Here is an 18,388-nt window from a genome sequence, read left to right on the forward strand (position 1 = left end):
TGGTATGAGCTCTTTGGTGTAAGTGCGCAGCTTGTTGTGGATTGGGCTTAGTTTTGGCCTTTGTGCCTTGTTGCCCCACAGTTTCTCAAAAGCCTTCTGGCTCATAATTGACTGACTCGCCCCCGTGTCCAATTCCATGGAAACTGGAATGTCACTTAATTTGACTTTTAACATTATCGGAGGGCTTTTGGTGGTGAAGGTGTGTACCCCATACACTTCCTCTTCAGCCTAGGGTTGAGTTGCCTCTTTCACTTGTTCAGCGTGATCCACGCCAGATCGGTCATCTTCTGCTGACTCTGCCATATGGTGAGTCGCAGCATGTCTACACATTCGCTGGAGGTGCCCCATTGTTCCACCGCCCTTGCACACGTAGTGCTTGAATCGACATTGATGGGCTCGATGATTACCCCCGCAGCGCCAACATGGTGCTAATGGATTCGCATTCACGCCCCATGGCGGATTCGGAGTCATCCTAGGTATGGCCTCTGCAGGCGTGTAGGCCCAGCCATGTACAGTTGTGCCTGCTGAAGGCGTTATTTTATGCACAGTACTTGCCGGTGAGCTTCGATGCTGCAATGATATCTGTTTCGTGTTATCGTTCTTGGATGTGAAAGCCTGGGCTATTGTGATGGCCTTGCTCAGAGCTAGAGATTTGGCAGAGAGCAGTTTGCGAAGAATGACCTCGTGGCCGATTCCAAGCACGAAAAAGTCCCGCAACACTTCCCCCAAAAATCCAGCAAATACGCACGGTCCCGCAAAGCGACTTAGTCGGCAACATAACTCACCACGTCCTGGCCCTTGGAGCGATGGTGCGTACAAAAGCAATACCTGGCCATCAAGATGCTCTCCTTCGGCTTGAGGTGTTCCTGAACCAGCATGCACAACTCTTCATATGTCTTCTCCGTTGGTTTTGGCAGTGCTAGCAGATTTTTGATGAGGCCATATATCATGGACCTGCAAATGGTGAGCAGAATCGCCCTGCGCTTGATCGCGGTTTCTTTCTTTTCCAGCTCATTGGCCACGAAGTACTGGTCAAGACACTCAATGAAGGCTTCCCAATCATCACCCTCAGCAAATCTCTCAAGAATACCAACGGCAGCCATAACCGCGTGAAAGTTCGTGATCTGTTACTGATCTGTTCGTGATTGGCAATTGTTATGTTCAGAATATCTCCACAAGACTGTATATTGTAAGCTCAAACTGTTGTGACCTTGGTCTCTTTAATGTAACTCCAGAGTGAGGAAACTTTTATACCTGCTTGCCCAGGGTGTGCAGGTGACTCTTGGGTCTCCCACAGGTGCGCCCCCTGGTGGCAAGTCTTACACATTGGTAATGTTTACATACATAACATATTCTATTTGCCATCTTCTTGCCCACTCACTTAGCCTGCCTATATCCCTATGAAGCCTCGTTCCATTCTCCTCGCAACTTACATTCCCACCGAGCTTTGTATCATCAGCAAACTTGGATATATTACATTTAGTTCCCTCATCCAAATCATTGATATAGATTGTGAATAGCACTGATCCTTGCGGCACCCCACTAGTTACGGTCTGTCATTCTGAAAATGACCCATTTATTCGTACTCTCTGTTTTCTGTCTGTTAACCAATCCTCAATCCATGCTAGTATATTACCCCCAATCCCATGAGCCCTAATTTTGTTTAATAGCCTTGTGTGGCACCTAATCGAATGCATTCTGAAAATCCAAATACATCACATCCACTAGTTCCCCTGTATCTATTTTGTTCATTACAACCTCAAAAAACTCTAACAGATTCATCAAACGTGATTTCCCTTCAATAAATCTGTGTTGACTCTGCCCGATCCTATTATTATTTTCTAAGTGCCCTATTAGCATGTCCTTAATAATAGATTCCACCATTTTCCCTACCACTGATGTCAGGCTAACTGGTCTGTAGTTCCCCGTTTTCTCTCTCCCTCTTTTCTTAAATAGCTTGGTTATATTTGCTACCTTCCAATCCGCAGGAACCTTTCTAGAATCTATGGAATTTTGGAAGATGACAACCAATGCATCCACTATCTCTATAGCTATCTCTTTCAAAGCCCTAGGATGTAGGCCATCTGGTCCAGGAGATTTACCGGCTTTCAGTCCCATTAATTTCTCCAGTACTATTTTTTTACTAATACTAATTTCTTTCAGTTCCTCATTCTCGCCGGACCCTTGGTTCTCCACTATTTCCAGGAGGTTTTTTGCGGTTCTTCCGTAAAGACAGACACAAAGTATTTGTTTAATTTCTCTGCCATTTCCTTATTCCCCATTTCTCTCGTCTCAACCTGTAAGGGACCCACATTTACTTTCGCTAATCTTTTCCTTTTTACATACCTATAGAAGCTTTTACAGTCTGTTTTTATGTCTCTCGCTAGTTTACTCGCATATTTTATTTTCCCTTTCTTTATCAATTTCTTGGTCCTCCTTTGCTGAATTCTAAAATTCTCAATCCTTTGGCTTACTGCTCTGTTTGACAACATTATAAGCCTCTTCCTTTGATCTAATACTATCTTTAACTTGTAAGTCACGGTTGGACCACTTTTCCTGTGGGTTTTTGTGCTTTAAAGGAATGTATATTTGTTGTAAATTATGTATTCATTTGTAAATGCAAGCCATTGCTCGTTGTGGAAATGTATTTTTAAAGTTGCATTACACTGTATTTTTGTACCCTTTTTGCAATAAAACAAAATGGAGTCCCGATCCTGCCAGAAGCTTCTGCAACAGACAGTCTGTTTGCATAAACATGCTAACCTTAACTGAAACTGCTGATAGCTGATTAATAGCCACCAGACAACATTAAGACTATCCTGCTGAGATAAGTACCACCCATTGTGCCCCCCTGTATTATCAATAGTCTGTCGCTATGCCAGACCTTAGAAGGGCTAGATAAAGGTTGTAAAGATGCAGCACCAATTCACCCCCTAAGAGATAATCAAATTACCAGCCATTATCTCTTGTACAGAACTCATCCATAATATGCAAAAAGCCAAGTACCCAATCAACCGCTATGGAAATTGGGCCCAAATAACTGGCAAGGAAACTGGACAATCCTAAAACAATGCAAAGCTGGTAATAGCACATTATCACACCCTAATCGAGTTATTGCTGACTAGCGCACCAAAAACACTGACAAAGGAGACACTTGAAATAAATGTAAAGACAAGGATGTGGTAATCATTAACTGATTGGAGAACTCTATCTGTTTTCGCTGACTGCAAAGGCAGAACCAATACACAGGATGGAACCATAACTTGTTTGTTCTACTATATAAATACATTGTGAAACTGTACCATATTGGGAATCTCCACTTAGCCTTTGACTGAGTGAGACTCTTCCTTGCTGCAAGTAAAACGTATTAAAGGAACATCTACCGGAGCTGGTTGTGTTAGAGTCTTATATTGAGAGTCGAGATTTCGACATCGTCTACCGTCATATCTTTTAATGTAGTTTCCCAATCTACCTTAACCAACTCATCCCTCATACCTACGTAGTTTGCTTTGTTTAGATTGAAGACCCTAGTTTCGGATTTAACTAAATCACTTTCAAACTTAAAATAAAATTCTATCATATTATGATCACGCTTCCCTAAGGGTCCCTTTACTACAAGGTTATTAATTAACCCTTTCTCATTGCACAATACTAGATCTAAAATAGCCTGCTCCCTAGTTGGTTCCTCAACATACTGATCTGGAAAATTAACTTGTATACAGTCCATGAATTTGTCCTCCACATTATTACTGCAAATTTAATTTGCCCAGTCTATATGTAGATTAAAGTCCCCCATGATTACCGTATCATCCTTGTTACATGCACCTCTAATTTCCTGATTTATACTCTGCCCTACATTACAACTACTGTTTGGGAGCCTATGAACAACTCCCACTAATGTTTTCTGCCCCTTGCTGTTTCTTAGCTCCACCCAAACTGTTTCTACTTCTTGATTTTCTGAGCTAAGATCCTTTCTCTCTACTGTAGTTTAATTGGTCAATAGTCAATGACATTTTCAATTCACACAGTGACCACAGCCACAACCTTTTGGGGGGAGAGTTTCACATTTCTACTTCCCTTTGTGTGAGGAAGTGCTTCCTGATTTAATTCCTGAATGGCCTAGCTCTAATTTTAAGACTATGCTACCTTGTTCTGGATTCCCACACCAGAAGAAATTGTTGCTCAGCATCTACCTTTTTGAATTCTTCTATCGTTTTAAACACCTTCATTAGACTGATCCTAAATCTTCTATTCTCAAGGAGATACACACCACGTTTAAGCAACCTGTCCTCATAATTTAACCATTTAAGCCCTGTATTTGAATAAAAATATCGGCTCTTCTCGCTCAAATATATATTTATTAAATGTATGAGATCAACCATCTTCTGAAGAATTTGCCAGTCGCAAGAAAATAGGAAGCATCAAGGAGGGATTATAACCCACCTTCCCATTTGGCTCTGCAACAAAGCACTTACCACCAGGTTGGTGGCCTGGGTGCAAGAGAGGCCTATAGCACTTGTTAAAGCTGCCATATGATCAGACAGCTTCCTCCAAAAAGAGGTTTAGTGGCATTTAGTCCAGCACTTTACACTAGAACTGAACAATCTTGTTCAACTGAGGCAGGTTTGTTCAAATGATTGGCTGCTCAAATTAAACTGATTCTAACCTTTGACTCTGCTATGGCTACTTAATCATAAGCAATTTAAAATTTTAACTAACAAACCTAAACAGTACATTTGCAAGAGTGTCAAAATACCAAGCTGCTTTTCTATGATATCCTGATAAAGCAGTGACAGCTTTATTGTTTGGAATTTCCTGTGTATTTGTGCCCAGAGACAAGCGCAATTTGGGCATAAAGGAAATACAGTAAAGGAAAGTCCGAACGCCTCTACAGCCATAGTAATGGCCCTGCTGCCAGTTACACAGCCTTATGCACGAGTTTCCCTCAAATGCGCTTGGTCAAAGGCTCTTTTCAAATTACGAACAGATTTTCAGGAGCAACGGGAAACAAAGTCATTTAGTTTGATATTTTGCTACAATGTTTTAAGTATCTTTTTTTATAATTTATCCTCACTGAGACCTGCACTCCATTTTCTGTTTCTTTAAATGCATATTTATGGAATCAGTATAAGTCACATTAAAAATTGAAAAGCTTCACCAATAGCAGGTTTTTAAAACATGTTTGCCTAATGTGCATGAATGTTGGTTAAACTAGTTGAAACTTTAAATTGCATACTTAAAAAAAAATATACAATGGTGTGAATTTGGCGTTTTCCTTAGGCTCAGATTCTTTATGCTGCATTCTGCTTATTTTTACGTTCGGGCGTATGCTAATGAGATTTGCAGAAAATCTGAGTGTAAGTGAACATCGGCAGAATGGGCGTGGAATGGGCATGATTATGCGTGCAACTTCCATGTTGCATCCGCACAGAAATTCCAGGCCTATAAGTCATTAATGTTGTTTCTGCTTTAACGTTAAGTTAATTGTTTACTGGTTGGCATGTTTGGATGTCATGCCTTTGGAAAGCAAAATTTATCATTTAGCATCTAAGTATCAATCTTCTCAATTATAATTTTTAAAAAAATACCCACTTCACATTGTGGATGCAAATATTCTTCTAATGAAAGGCAGGGTGGGAAGAGAAATATACAGTGCTGAATGTAAGCAGAATATATTTTATTATGCACAGGTTTGTAAATGTTAAGGTCGGAACTGATGTCATCAGGTCTTGAACTGTATTGGTTCTATTCTATATGATTAATTATATATTGCAATCAATTTGATTTCTTAAAAGGATAAATTCAAATATACTTTATAGAAATGTATATCACAAAATCACGACCATACCTCTTTAGATTGCCAGGACTGCATCACTTTTGAATTAGGAATAAGCAAAGCAATGTGTATGCACACTTAAATGTGAGTGCAACATTTTGCTAACTTAATTCAAAATACCAGGGTTTTTCTAAAAACATTAGTGAGAAGCTAGCCTCCCCTGACAGTTCAGTAAGTAACTGAGACATGTAGGTCAGAAAGCTCTCACGTTTAAACTATTTTTGTGCTGAACTAACTAATCTTAGTGGGGTCATTCAGTGGGGCTACTAGAATTTGCCTCCGTACTACTGGAGGATGTATTAGCCAAGATTCTGACTCCTGAACTGGAATTTTTTGGGGTGTCAGCGGGTGCGATCAGTGACAAGTCGGGTGGGAAATGTAATTTTTTTGACAATGGGTCGAGACCCCACTGTCAACCCGCTGCCACGCGCCTTTCCCAATGTCGGGTCTGTCAGCGTTGAGCAGACCTGACAGGCAGCGGCGGGCGACCCAATTAAATTCATTACCATCTAGTTGGCAGATCATTAACAGTTTTTTTTTAAACACACCTTTTCACTTTAACTTCATGGCTACGGGAACCATGCTGTTCGGGGACCTCGGCTGTAAACCTGAGGCGGGAGTTCAGTGGCTATTGCTCCATCTGATTACCTAATAGCTTCAAATGTACAGTAAAAGCTCCCACCTGACAAATCATCACTTTCCTCAGCCAGAAGCTGTTTCTCAGTCCATTTCCAGCACATATTCTGTAGGCTTTCCACTCTCCATTCACTCTTACCTTATTGGAAGAACTCTCTCACCATTGACAGAATGCTTCTGTCATCTGTACTTCATCTGCCATCTATTCCATCAACATGTCTCACCTAGGATCAGCCCCAACATCAGTAGCACCAGGCACACCAGCAACACTAACCTTCTCTGCAATCACCTGATGCTGCAGAGGACACAGGGCATCAGCACCCAAGCACACTGCTGTCCGGAATGCCAGGAATGGCCTCACCATGGCCATATTTACTTCACTTGACACTTTACTTCATTTGCGGATGACACTAAGTTGGGTGGCAGTGTGAGCTGCGAGGAGGATGCTATGAGGCTGCAGAGTGACTTGGATAGGTTAGGTGAGTGGGCAAATGCATGGCAGATGAAGTGTAATGTGGATAAATGTGAGGTTATACACTTTGGTGGTAAAAACAGAGACACAGACTATTATCTGAATGGTGACAGATTAGGAAAAGGGAAGGTGCAACGAGACCTGGGTGTCATGGTACATCAGTCATTGAAGGTTGGCATGCAGGTACAGCAGGCGGTGAAGAAAGCAAATGGCATGTTGGCCTTCATAGCGAGGGGATTTGAGTACAGGTGCAGAAAGGTGTTGCTACAGTTGTACAGGGCCTTGGTGAGGCCATACCTGGAGTATTGTGTACAGTTTTGGTCTCCTAACTTGAGGAAGGACATTCTTGCTATTGAGGGAGTGCAGCGAAGGTACACCAGACTGATTCCCGGGATGGCGGGACTGACTTATCAAGAAAGACTGGATCAACTGGGCTTGTATTCACTGGAGTTCAGAAGAATGAGAGGGGACCTCATAGAAACGTTTAAAATTCTGATGGGTTCAGACAGGTTAGATGCAGGAAGAATGTTCCCAATGTTGGGGAAGTCCAGAACCAGGGGTCACAGTCTAAGGATAAGGGGTAAGTCATTTAGGACCGAGATGAGGTGAAACTTCTTCACCCAGAGAGTGGTGAACCTGTGGAATTCTCTACCACAGAAAGTTGTTGAGGCCAATTCACTAAATATATTCAAAAAGGAGTTAGATGAAGTCCTTACTACTAGGGGGATCAAGGGGTATGGCGAGAAAGCAGGAATGGGGTAGTGAAGTTGCATGTTCAGCCATGAACTCATTGAATGGCGGTGCAGGCTAGAAGGGCCGAATGGCCTACTCCTGCACCTATTTTCTATGTTTCTATGTACGCCCTGGCTGCCACATGATGTGCCAGGTTGGCACCACCCCACACCAACACTATAAAGCATCCCTACAATGCCCAAGCCATTCCTTTCACACTTGCCACCATTACGGGGGGGGGGGTCTCACGATTCACTGCAACTCACTAAGCCACTTCCAAAGGTGCACACAAATTTGTGCAAGAACGGAAAGTGTTGAAAATAATGGTTTCAATGTTTGATAGCATGTTAACAGAAACTTTATATGAACATTGGATAAAACACCCAAGGCTACCCTTGTATGTTGTTAGTTGGTATGATTGCATTAGGATGATGGTGAGGGGTAGCTAATGAGATGGGGAAGTGATAATGTGGATAGAGAGGGATGGGTGAAGGTGCAAAGTATGTTGGTGTGAGTAAGGATGTGCAGGGATAGTGTAGGGAAGGGAGAGTGATGGAGATGTGATGAGCGGCACAGCAGGATGAAGGCGAGTGTAGCTTTATACTAACATTTAGTGATCTAATGAGATCATTGGAAGGTTTGTGCAACTGCAGCTAGATCCTCCTGTCGACATCCCTGTTTGTGCCCTCCTGTGCAATGTGCAATCAGGCTGTGTTGGTCTCCTGGGGAGGTGTCTTCTGCCCATCAGAAGGGAAGAGAACCTCCTTGCGTGCTCTGACTTCCTCCATAAGTATATGGAGGGAGCCATAGGAGAACCTGGGTGCAGCCCTGCACCTCTATGCAGTCATTGTCAGTGTTTGCAGCACTTCAATGCTGTAGAACATTGACAGCACGATTGTTAAAAGTTGGCCATCGTCCCTTTAAGGAAACCAGCTGATGACATAGAATGTCATGAATGACGCCATCCGATCGGCTTCCTCTAATTGGACCGGGAAACACGCTAGGAGGGCTTAACAAGGAAAATCTCAGGCCTGGTTTCTCTTCGGTGAGCCTATTTCCAGCAAGTGAAAGTGCACATGTGTAGATGTCAGGTGAGGATAGGATTGTGCACACCCAGCAGTCGATCCTGGAAAGTCCTCCTCACGGGAGGACATGTGCCAAAATTGGGAGAGCTGTCCCACAGACTAGTTAAGCAACAGCCTGACATACTCATACTTACAGAATCATACCTTGCAACCAACTTCCCAGACTCCTCCATCACCATCCCCGAGTATATCCTGTCCCACCAACAGAACAGACCCACCAGAGGTAGCGGCGCAGTGGTATGCTGTCAGGAAAAAATGGCCCTGGGAATCCTCAACATTGACTCCAGACCCAATGAATTCTCATGGCATCAGGTTAAACATGGGCAAGGAAACCTCTTGCTGATTACCACTATTTGTGCTTCCTCAGCTGATAAATCAGTACTCCTCTATGTTGAAAACCAGTTGGGAAAAGCATTGAGGGTAACAAGGGCACAGAATGCACACTGGGTGGGGGACTTCAATGTCAATCACCAAAACTGGCTCAGTAGCACCAATACTGAAGGAGTTGGCAGTGTCCTGAAGGACGTAGATGCCAGACTGGGCCTGCGGAAGGTACTGAATCAACACGAGGAAAAAACCTACTTGACCTTGTCCTCAACAATCTACCTTTCGCAGCTGCATCTGCCCATGACAGTACGGGCAGGAGTGACCACCTCACAGTCCTTGTGCAGACGAAGTCCCGTCTTCACACCAAGATGATCTTCTACAGTGTTGTGTAGTACTACCACTGTGCTATATGGGATAGATTCAGAACAGATCTAGCAGCTCAAAACTGAAGATATTCATGAGGCACTGTGGGTCATCAGCAGCAGCAGAATTGTATTCCAATAAAATCTGTAACCTAATGCATGCATGTTCCTTCTTCTACCATTACCATCAAGCCAGGGCACCAACCCTGCTTCAATGAGGTGTATAGAAGAGCATGCCAGGAGCAGCACAAGGCATACCTAAAAATGAGGTGCCAACATGGTGAATCTACAATACAGGACTAAATGCATACGAAACAGTGGAATTAGCATGTTATAGACAGAGCTAAGTAATCCCACAACCAACAGATTCTGCCAGGACCACTCGGCTCCAGATCTCATTGCAAACATGGACAAAAGAGCTGAATTCCAGAGATAAGGTAAGAGTGACTGCCCTTGACATAGAAGTTTACAGCACGGAAGGAGGCCATCATGTCCATGCTGGCCGACAAGAGGCTATCCAGCCTAATCCCACTTTCCAGCTCTCGGTCCGTAGCCCTGTAGGTTACAGCATTTCAAGTGCACATCCAAGTACTTTTTAAAATGTGGTGAGGGTTTCTGCCTCTACTACCCTTTCAGGCAATGAGTTCCAGACCCCCACAATCCTCTGCGTGAAGAAATTTCCCCTCAAATCCCCTCTAAACCTTCTACCAATTACTTTAAATTTATGCCCCTTGGTTGTTGACTCTTCTGCTTAGGGAAATAGACCCTTTCTATCCAATATATCTAGGCCACCCATAATTTTATACACCTCAATGAGGTCTCCCCTCAGCCTCGTCTGTTTCAAGGAAAACAAATCCAGCCTATCCAATCTGTCCTCATAGCTAAGATTCTCCACTCCCGGCAATATCCTCGTAAATCTCCTCTGTTCCCTCTCCAGTGCAATCACGTCCTTCCTGTAATGCGGTGACCAGAACTGCACGCAATACTTCAGCTGTGGCCTAACCAGTATTTTATACAGTTCAAGCATAATCTCCCTGCTCTTGTATTCTATGCTGCGGCATATGGAAGTATTCCATATGCCTTCTTAACCACCTTATCTACCTGGCCTGCTACTTTCAGGTATCTGTAGACATGCACTCAAGGTCGCTTTGTTCCTCTACACTTCTCAGAGACATCAAGGCAGCATTTGACCGAGTGTGGCATCAAGGAACACTAGTAAAATTGAAGTCAATAGGAATCAGGAGGAAAAATCTCCACTGGCTAGAGTCTTACCTAACACAAAGGAAGATGGTTGTGGCTGTTGTAGGACAATCATCTAGCCCCAGGATATCACTGCAGGAGTTCCTCAGGGCTGTGTCCTAGGTCCAACCACCTTCAGCTGCTTCATCAATGACCTTCCTTCCAACATAAGGTCAGAAGTGCGGATGTTCGCAGATGATTGCAGTGTTCAGTTCCACTCGCAACTCTTCAGATAATGATGCAGTCTGTGCCCCATGCAGCAAGACCTGGACAACATTCTGGCTTGGGCCGATAAGTGGCAAGTAACATTTGCGCCACACAAGTGCCAGGCAATGACCATTTCCAACAATAGAAAGTCTAGCCACCTGCCCTTGGCATTTAATGACATTACCATTGTTGAATCCTCCACCATCAACATCGTGGGGGTGTCCATTGACCGGAAACTTAACTGGACCAGCCACATAAATACTGTGGCTACAAGAGCAGGTCAGAGGCTGGTAATTCTGCAGTGAGTGACTCACTTCCTGACATGCCAAAGCCTTTCCACCATCTACAAGGCATAAATCAGGAGGGTGATGGAATACTCTTCACTTGCCTGGATAAGTGCAGCTCCAACAACACTCAAGAAGTTCGACACCATCCAGGACAAAGGAGCCCACTTGATTGGCACCCCATCCACCACCTTAAACATTCATTCCTTCCACCACCACGCACCTTGTCTGCAGTGTGCATCATCTACAAGATGTACTGCAGCAGCTCGCCAAGGCTTCTTCGACAGCACCTCCCAATCCCACAACCTCTACCACCTGGAAGGACAAGGGCAGCAGGCATATGGGAACACCACCACCTCCAAGTTCCTCTCCAAGTCACACACTATCCTGACTTGGATATTATATCATTGTTCCTTCATTGTCGTTGGGTCAAAATTCTGGAATTCCCTACCCAACAGCACTGTGGGGGTACCTTCACCACATGGACTGCAGAGGTTCAAGAAGGTGGCTCACCACCACCTGCTCAAGGGCAATTAGGCATGGGCAATAAATGTGGGCCTTACCAGCAACACCCACACGCTAGGAATGAATAATAAAAACAAATTGCTCAGCTGTGATGCCAATCTCTATGAACTAGCCTGCCAACAAAGCTCACGTGAGTAATTGGTACTTGTCCGAGGTACCGGAGGTGACCAACACCCAGGAACCATACCCCAGCAAGGTGGATGGGGCAGAGGGGAAAATTAATGAGAAAAGAAAATAAAGGATAGTGAAGAATCAACTGTCCTTTTGGCTTCTTATTAACTTTAAAAACAATGAAATTGCTAGCTTTAAAATGCCTTAACATTTCTAGACCGATATATGATACGATACTATCATTCATTTTAGACTTCTTAAACAATTTGCAGTTGTATAGTGCTCCTTAAGAAAGAATCTCTGAGCACTTTACGGATCAGAGAATGAAATGAACAACAAGCAGGAGGCAAAAATTGGACAGAGGTGGAAACAAAAGAGCAGTTGAAGAAAATAATTCTTCAGTAGCCTTTTAAAAGTGGGGAAGAAGGCAGTAAGTCAAAGATTTTAGGAGGTAGTTCCAGGGGCACAGTGGCTGAAAGTGCACCACCAATGTTGGAGCGAAGCGATCAGGAAAATGATTAGACCAGTGTCACAGGAGCATAAAGTGCAAATGGGGACGTATATCTTAAAGAAGTCACTGATCTGGGCTAAAGCAAAGTCATGGAGGTAGTTGAAGGTGAGGATAAGAATTGTGGAGCACAGGAATCAGTGGAGCATGATGTGGACTGGAATAATTGAAGTCTGAGGCTTTGAGTGGGGTAATAACATGTCATAGAATCATAGAGTCATTACAGCACAGAAGGAGGCCATTTGGCCCATCGAGTCCATGCCGGCTCTCTGTAGAGCAATCCAGTCAATCCCATTCCTCCGCTCTACCCCCGTAGCCCTGCAAGTTTACTTCCCTCAAGTGCTTATCCAATTTCCTTTTGAAATCTTAAATCTGTGTCCTCCTAGTCCTTGTACTGTCAGCTAATGGGAATTGCTTTTCTTTGCCTACCTTATCTAAACCTGTCATAATCTTGTACATCTCTATCAAATCTCCCCTCAACCTCCTTTGCTCCAAGGAGAACAACCCCAGCTTCTCCAACCTAACCTTGTAGCTAAAATCACTCATCCCTGGAATCATTCTGATAAATCTCCTCTGCAACCTCTCAAGGACCTTCACATCCTTCCTAAAATGTGGTGATCAGAACTAGATGCAATACTCCAGTTGTGACCTAACCAGAACTTTCTAAAGTTTCAGCATAACTTCCCTGCTTTTGTACTCAATACCTGTATTTATGAAGCCCAGTGTATTTATGTATAGCAACATTTTGAATAAGTTGTAGTTTGTAAAGGTTGCTGAAAGTGCATTCGAGTAATTAAGTCTCTAGGTAAGAAAGTCGCAGATTAGAGCCTTGGCAGTAGCAGGGAAGAGGTAGATATGGAGGCGGAGGTGGGCAAACTTGCAAAGATTGAAGGTGGCGTTCTTGGTGATACAGTTGATATGGGGAAGAAAACACAACTCAAGATCAAGCAGCAGTTCAGATTCACAAGACTTTGTTTAAAGGTGGCTACTGAAGAACATAACAGAGTTAAGGGCAGAAGCACATAGTTGTTAAGAGCCAAAAAAAGATTGATTCGACTTCACCATATAAACTAGGCAGACACTTCAGTGCAATACTGAGCAAGTGCTACTACATTGTCAGAAGTGATGTTTTTTGGATGGGATATTAAAATCAAGACCACATCTGCCTGTTCAAGCGGCACTACTCAAAAATAGCAGTGAGTTCTTTCAGTAAGCTGGTCAAAACTTATCCCTCAAACGACATCACTAATTAAAAGTCATCAGGTCATTCATTCATTTGCTGTTTGTGGGACTTTGTTGTGCACAAATTGGCTGCTAATTTTGCCTGCATAACAATAGTGACTGAACTTCAAAAGTAATTAACTGACTGTAAAGTGCTTTAGCATGCCCTGAGGATGTGATAAAGTGCTACAACATAAACGCAAGATTTTTTTCAGTTTTGCCTACATCCAAATATTATTAGACAGGACAGACTTGGAATCGAAAAAGATCTAAAAGTTAAGCTGTTTGCTATCAGCGTACATACTGAACATGATTCAGTGCGTCTAGATGATGTCACTATGGGATAGGGTATAGACAATGAGCAAGTGGGGACAAGAGATGGAGCTCTTGGATACATCAGCAGTGACCATTCAGGGGCAGGAGGAAAATACATTGGATGATTTGCAGTCTTCTCATTGGGACAGGCATGAATGGAATTATAAGTGAAAAATGCCATCAAGATGCACTGCCAAGGAGAGGTATTGGAGGAAGATAGATTTTCACCATCATCATAGGCAGTCGCTCAGAATCGAGGAAGACTTGCTTCCACTGTTAAAATGAGTCCTTAGGTGGCTGGACAGTCCAATACGAGAGCCACAGTCCCTGTCACAGAGAGCAGAGAGAATGCCATTTGTGACTTTGACAAGAGCAGCGTCTGTGCTGTGGGGAGGACAGAATCCAGATTGCAGGGTCTCAAAGCGGAGTGGTAGGAGAAGTGTTATGTTATTAATGAAACACCGTCTTCTAGGACTTTGGCGAGAAAGGCAAAATTTGAGATATGGTGGTATTTAGAGAAAGTGGAAGGGATTAAGGCTAGTTCTTTTGATGATAGCGGTCTTGAAAGAGGTAGGGTTGCTGCCGGAAGATAGAAATAGGTGGACCACAAGTAAGGCACTCCTTTAAGAGGCAGTAAAAGAACAGGGAACTAAGGCACACAGTCATGCATTCTCTAGTTTTTGACTGCGAACAGCACAAGTAAATGCCTAGGGAAGAGATTGCTTGTATTGTGGACCCAAAAGTGGGCGAGTTTTTAAATGAGGTCCCACAATACAGTTACGTATATAAGGATTGAGACATTAGCAATTTATAATAGGCTCATAATTTGTGGTCAGCGGCAAAGCAAAGGCACTTGCCACTGATCCCGAAGAAAACTTCCCACAGAGATTGCGAAGTTTGTTTTTTCGACGTGCAATTGATTGCAGCGTTCTGTCATGGGGATTCCTTGCGAAGAGCTGCAATGGCGTCAACAAGCTGTCTAAGCAGCCGATCACACTGAAGAGTTCTCACAGACAGCAAACCAAGAAATGAGAAACCATTTTATCCCGACTTTTAAAAAATGTTACAGAGGGAAATAAAGATTGAGACTTACATATGGGTACAAGGTAGAGGCTGAAATATTATGAACAAACTTTAAAACATTTTTAAACTTAAAAAAAATTTAATTTTTATCATAATGGAGAAATTTGACACTCTGCAAATACAAAAATTAGTTTTTCAGAGCCAGACGTTTGAACCATAGAACCATTGAAAATAGGTGTAGGAGTAGGCCATTCGGCCCTTCGAGCCTGCACCACCATTCAATGAGTTCATGGCTGAACATGCAACTTCAGTACCCCACTCCTGCTTTCTCGCCATACCCCTTGATTCCCCCTAGTAGTAAGGACTACATCTAACTACTTTTTGAATATATTTAGTGAATTGGCCTCAACAACTTCCTGTGGTGGAGAATTCCACAGGTTCACCATTCTCTGGGTGAAGAAGTTTCTCCTCATCTCGGTCCTAAATGGCTTATCCCTTATCCTTAAAATGTGACCCCTGGTACTGGAATTCCCCAACATCGGGAACATTCTTCCTGCATCTAACCTGTCCAGTCCTGTCATCATTTTATATGTTTCTATGAGATCTCCTCTCATTCTTCTAAATTCCAGTGAGTATAAGCCTAGCCGATCCAATCTTTCTTCATATGTCAGTCCTGCCATCCTGGGAATTAGTCTGGTGAACCTTTGCTGCACTCCCTCAATAGCAAGCACGTCCTTCCTCAGATTAGGAGACCAAAACTGCACACAATACTCAAGGTGTGGTCTCACCAAGGCCCTGTACAACTGCAGTAAGACCTCCCTGCTCCTATACTCAAATCCTCTCGCTATGAAGGCCAGCATGCCATTTGCTTCCTTTATTGCCTGCTGTACCTGCACGCCTACCTTCAGTGACTGATGTACCATGACACCCAGGTCTCGTTGCACCTCCCCTTTTACTAATCTGTCACCATTCAGATAATAATCCGCCTTCCTGTTTTTGTCACCAAAGTGGATAACCTCACATTTATCTACATTATACTGCATCTGCCATGCCATAGAATCATAGAAAATAGGTGCAGGAGTAGGCCATTCAGCCCTTCGAGCCTGCACCACCATTCAATAAGATCATGGCTGATCATTCCTTCAGTACCCCTTTCCTGCTTTCTCTCCATACCCCTTGATCCCTTTAGCCGTAAGGGCCATATCTAACTCCCTCTTGAATATATCCAATGAACTGGCATCAACAACTCTCTGCGGCAGGGAATTCCACAGGTTAACAACTCTCTGGGACCAAGTTTCGGCCTGAGTTACTCCTGTTTTTTTGGAGCAAATGGAGTACCTTAGAAATTGCAATTCTCGGCATTTAGTTTGCTCCAGTTCTAGTCAGTTAGAACAGTTTCAGTTTGGAACAGATTTTTTTTTTCCAAAAGGGGGCGTGTCCGACCACTTACGCCCGTTATGAAAGTTTAGGCAGTGAAAACTTAATCCAAACTAACTTAGAATGGAGTAAGTGTAGATTTTTGTACGCTCAGAAAAACCTTGTCTACACTTAGAAAATCAGGCGTAGGTTACAAATCAGGCATAGGGAATGGGAGCAGGGGGGAGGGGAGGATAAAAGGGAAGTTTACAAACATTAAACACTTCAGTTTTACAAATAAAGAGCCATCATCAATAATAAATGATAAATACATTAATAAATCAACCAATAAATCAATCAAAAAAAATGAATAAAAAATAAAAAAAATTTAAAAATCAATAAATAAAACATTTTCTACTTACCGGGAGTCCTCCAAACAGCGTGCTGGGACTGCCCCCCCCCCCCGGTGTGTCTCTATCTCTCTGTCTGTCTGTATGTGTCTGTCTCTCACTCTCTGTCTGTCAGTGTCTGTTTCTGACAGCGAGGGGAGGGGGAGAGGAGTAGTAGAGAAGAGGGGAGGAGGACGAGGAGGAGAGGAGAGGAGAGGGGGGGGGAAGGAGGAGGGGGGAGGAGAAGGGGGGAGGAGAAGAGGGGAGGGAGGGAGGGAAGGAGAGAGTAGGGAGGGAGGGAGGGAGGGAAGGAGATAGGAGAGAAGGAGGGAAGGAAAGGAGAGGGGAGGGAGAGAAGGAGAGGGGAGGGAGAGAAGGAAGGAGAGGGGAGGGAAGGAAGAAGAGGGGAGGGAAGGAGAGGGGAGGGAGGGCGGGAGGGAAGGAGGAGAGGGGAGGGAGGGAGAGAAGGAGGCTGAACGGCCAGGCCCAAGACTTCGGGCTGGATTTACAGGTAGGTGGTGTCGGGTCTCGGGTCGGTCGTGGGGGGGGAATCGCGGAGGTCCGGGGGGGGTGGGGGAAGTTGCGGAGGTTGGGGGGGGGGGGGGGAGGAGGGGAGTCGCCGAGGCCGGGGAGGGAGAGAGAGTCGCGGAGCGGTCGGGTCGCTGGGGGGGTCATGGAGGTCGGGGGGGGGAAAGATCGGGTCGCCGGGGGGGGGGGGGGGGGGGGGGGGGGGGGGGGAGCAGAGGTCAGGTCGCGAGGGAGAGCGGGGGAGGGTCAGGTCCGGGAGTCAAGTCAGGTCGGGTCCGGTCGGGTGGGAGCTGAGCCTTATGCACGCAGTCCCATTGAGGCCATTCGGCCAGGGCTAGGGGCTGCGTGCTTCGGGCCCCTCCCACAGTTTTGGGCACCTGGAGCTACTGCACATGCGCGCCCACTGTAGTGCGCATGTTCAGAGGTCCCGGCACTGCTTTCAGCGCAGGGACCTGGCTCCGCCCCCCCACAGCTCATGCTGCGCCGCGCCCAGCTCCAGAGGACCTGCAGGGAGCCGGAGAATAGGTGAGTTTTTTTAGGCGCACTTTGTGGCGCGAAAAACGGGCGTCCAGGTCCGGGCTGCGCCGTTTTAGGCGCGGTCCGAAACTTGGGCCCTCTGAGTGAAGAAGTTTCTCCTCATCTCAGTCCTAAACGACCTGCCCCTTATCCTAAGACTGTGTCCCCTAGTTCTGGACATCCCCAACATCGGGAACATTCTTCCCGCATCTAGCCTGTCCAGTCCAGTCAGAATCTTAAATGTTTCTATGAGATCCCCTCTCATCCTTCTAAACTCCAGTGTATAAAGGCCTAGTTGATCCAGTCTCTCCTCATATGTCAGTCCAGCCACCTCTGGAATCAGTCTGGTGAACCTTTGCTGCACTCCCTCAATAGCAAGAACGTCCTTCCTCAGATTAGGAGACCAATATTCCAGGTGGGGCCTCACCAAGCTCTGTACAACTGCAGCAAGACTTCCCTGCTCCTATACTCAAATCCCCTTGCTATGAAGGCCAACATACCATTTGCCTTCTTCACTGCCTGCTGTACCTGCATGCCAACTTTCAGTGACTGATGAACCATGACAACCAGGTCTCGCTGCACCTCCCCTTTTCCTAATCTGCCGCCATTCAGATAATATTCCGCCTTCGTGTTTTTGCCCCCAAAGTGGATAACCTCACATTTATCCACATTATATTGCATCTGCCATGTATTTGCCCACTCGCCTAACCTGTCCA

The 18,388-nt window shown here is 44.7% G+C and overlaps 1 protein-coding gene across 6 annotated transcripts in view; it reads right to left on the bottom strand.

Moving 5' to 3' along the window:
* The window catches only part of ppp1r9a (protein phosphatase 1, regulatory subunit 9A), a 424,704-nt gene that overhangs the window by 39,052 nt on the left and 367,264 nt on the right, over nucleotides 1-18,388 (bottom strand). The window lies entirely within an intron of this gene.

This window comes from Pristiophorus japonicus, chromosome 5, assembly GCF_044704955.1.
Source record: "Pristiophorus japonicus isolate sPriJap1 chromosome 5, sPriJap1.hap1, whole genome shotgun sequence".
Classification (NCBI taxonomy): Eukaryota; Metazoa; Chordata; class Chondrichthyes; family Pristiophoridae; genus Pristiophorus; species Pristiophorus japonicus.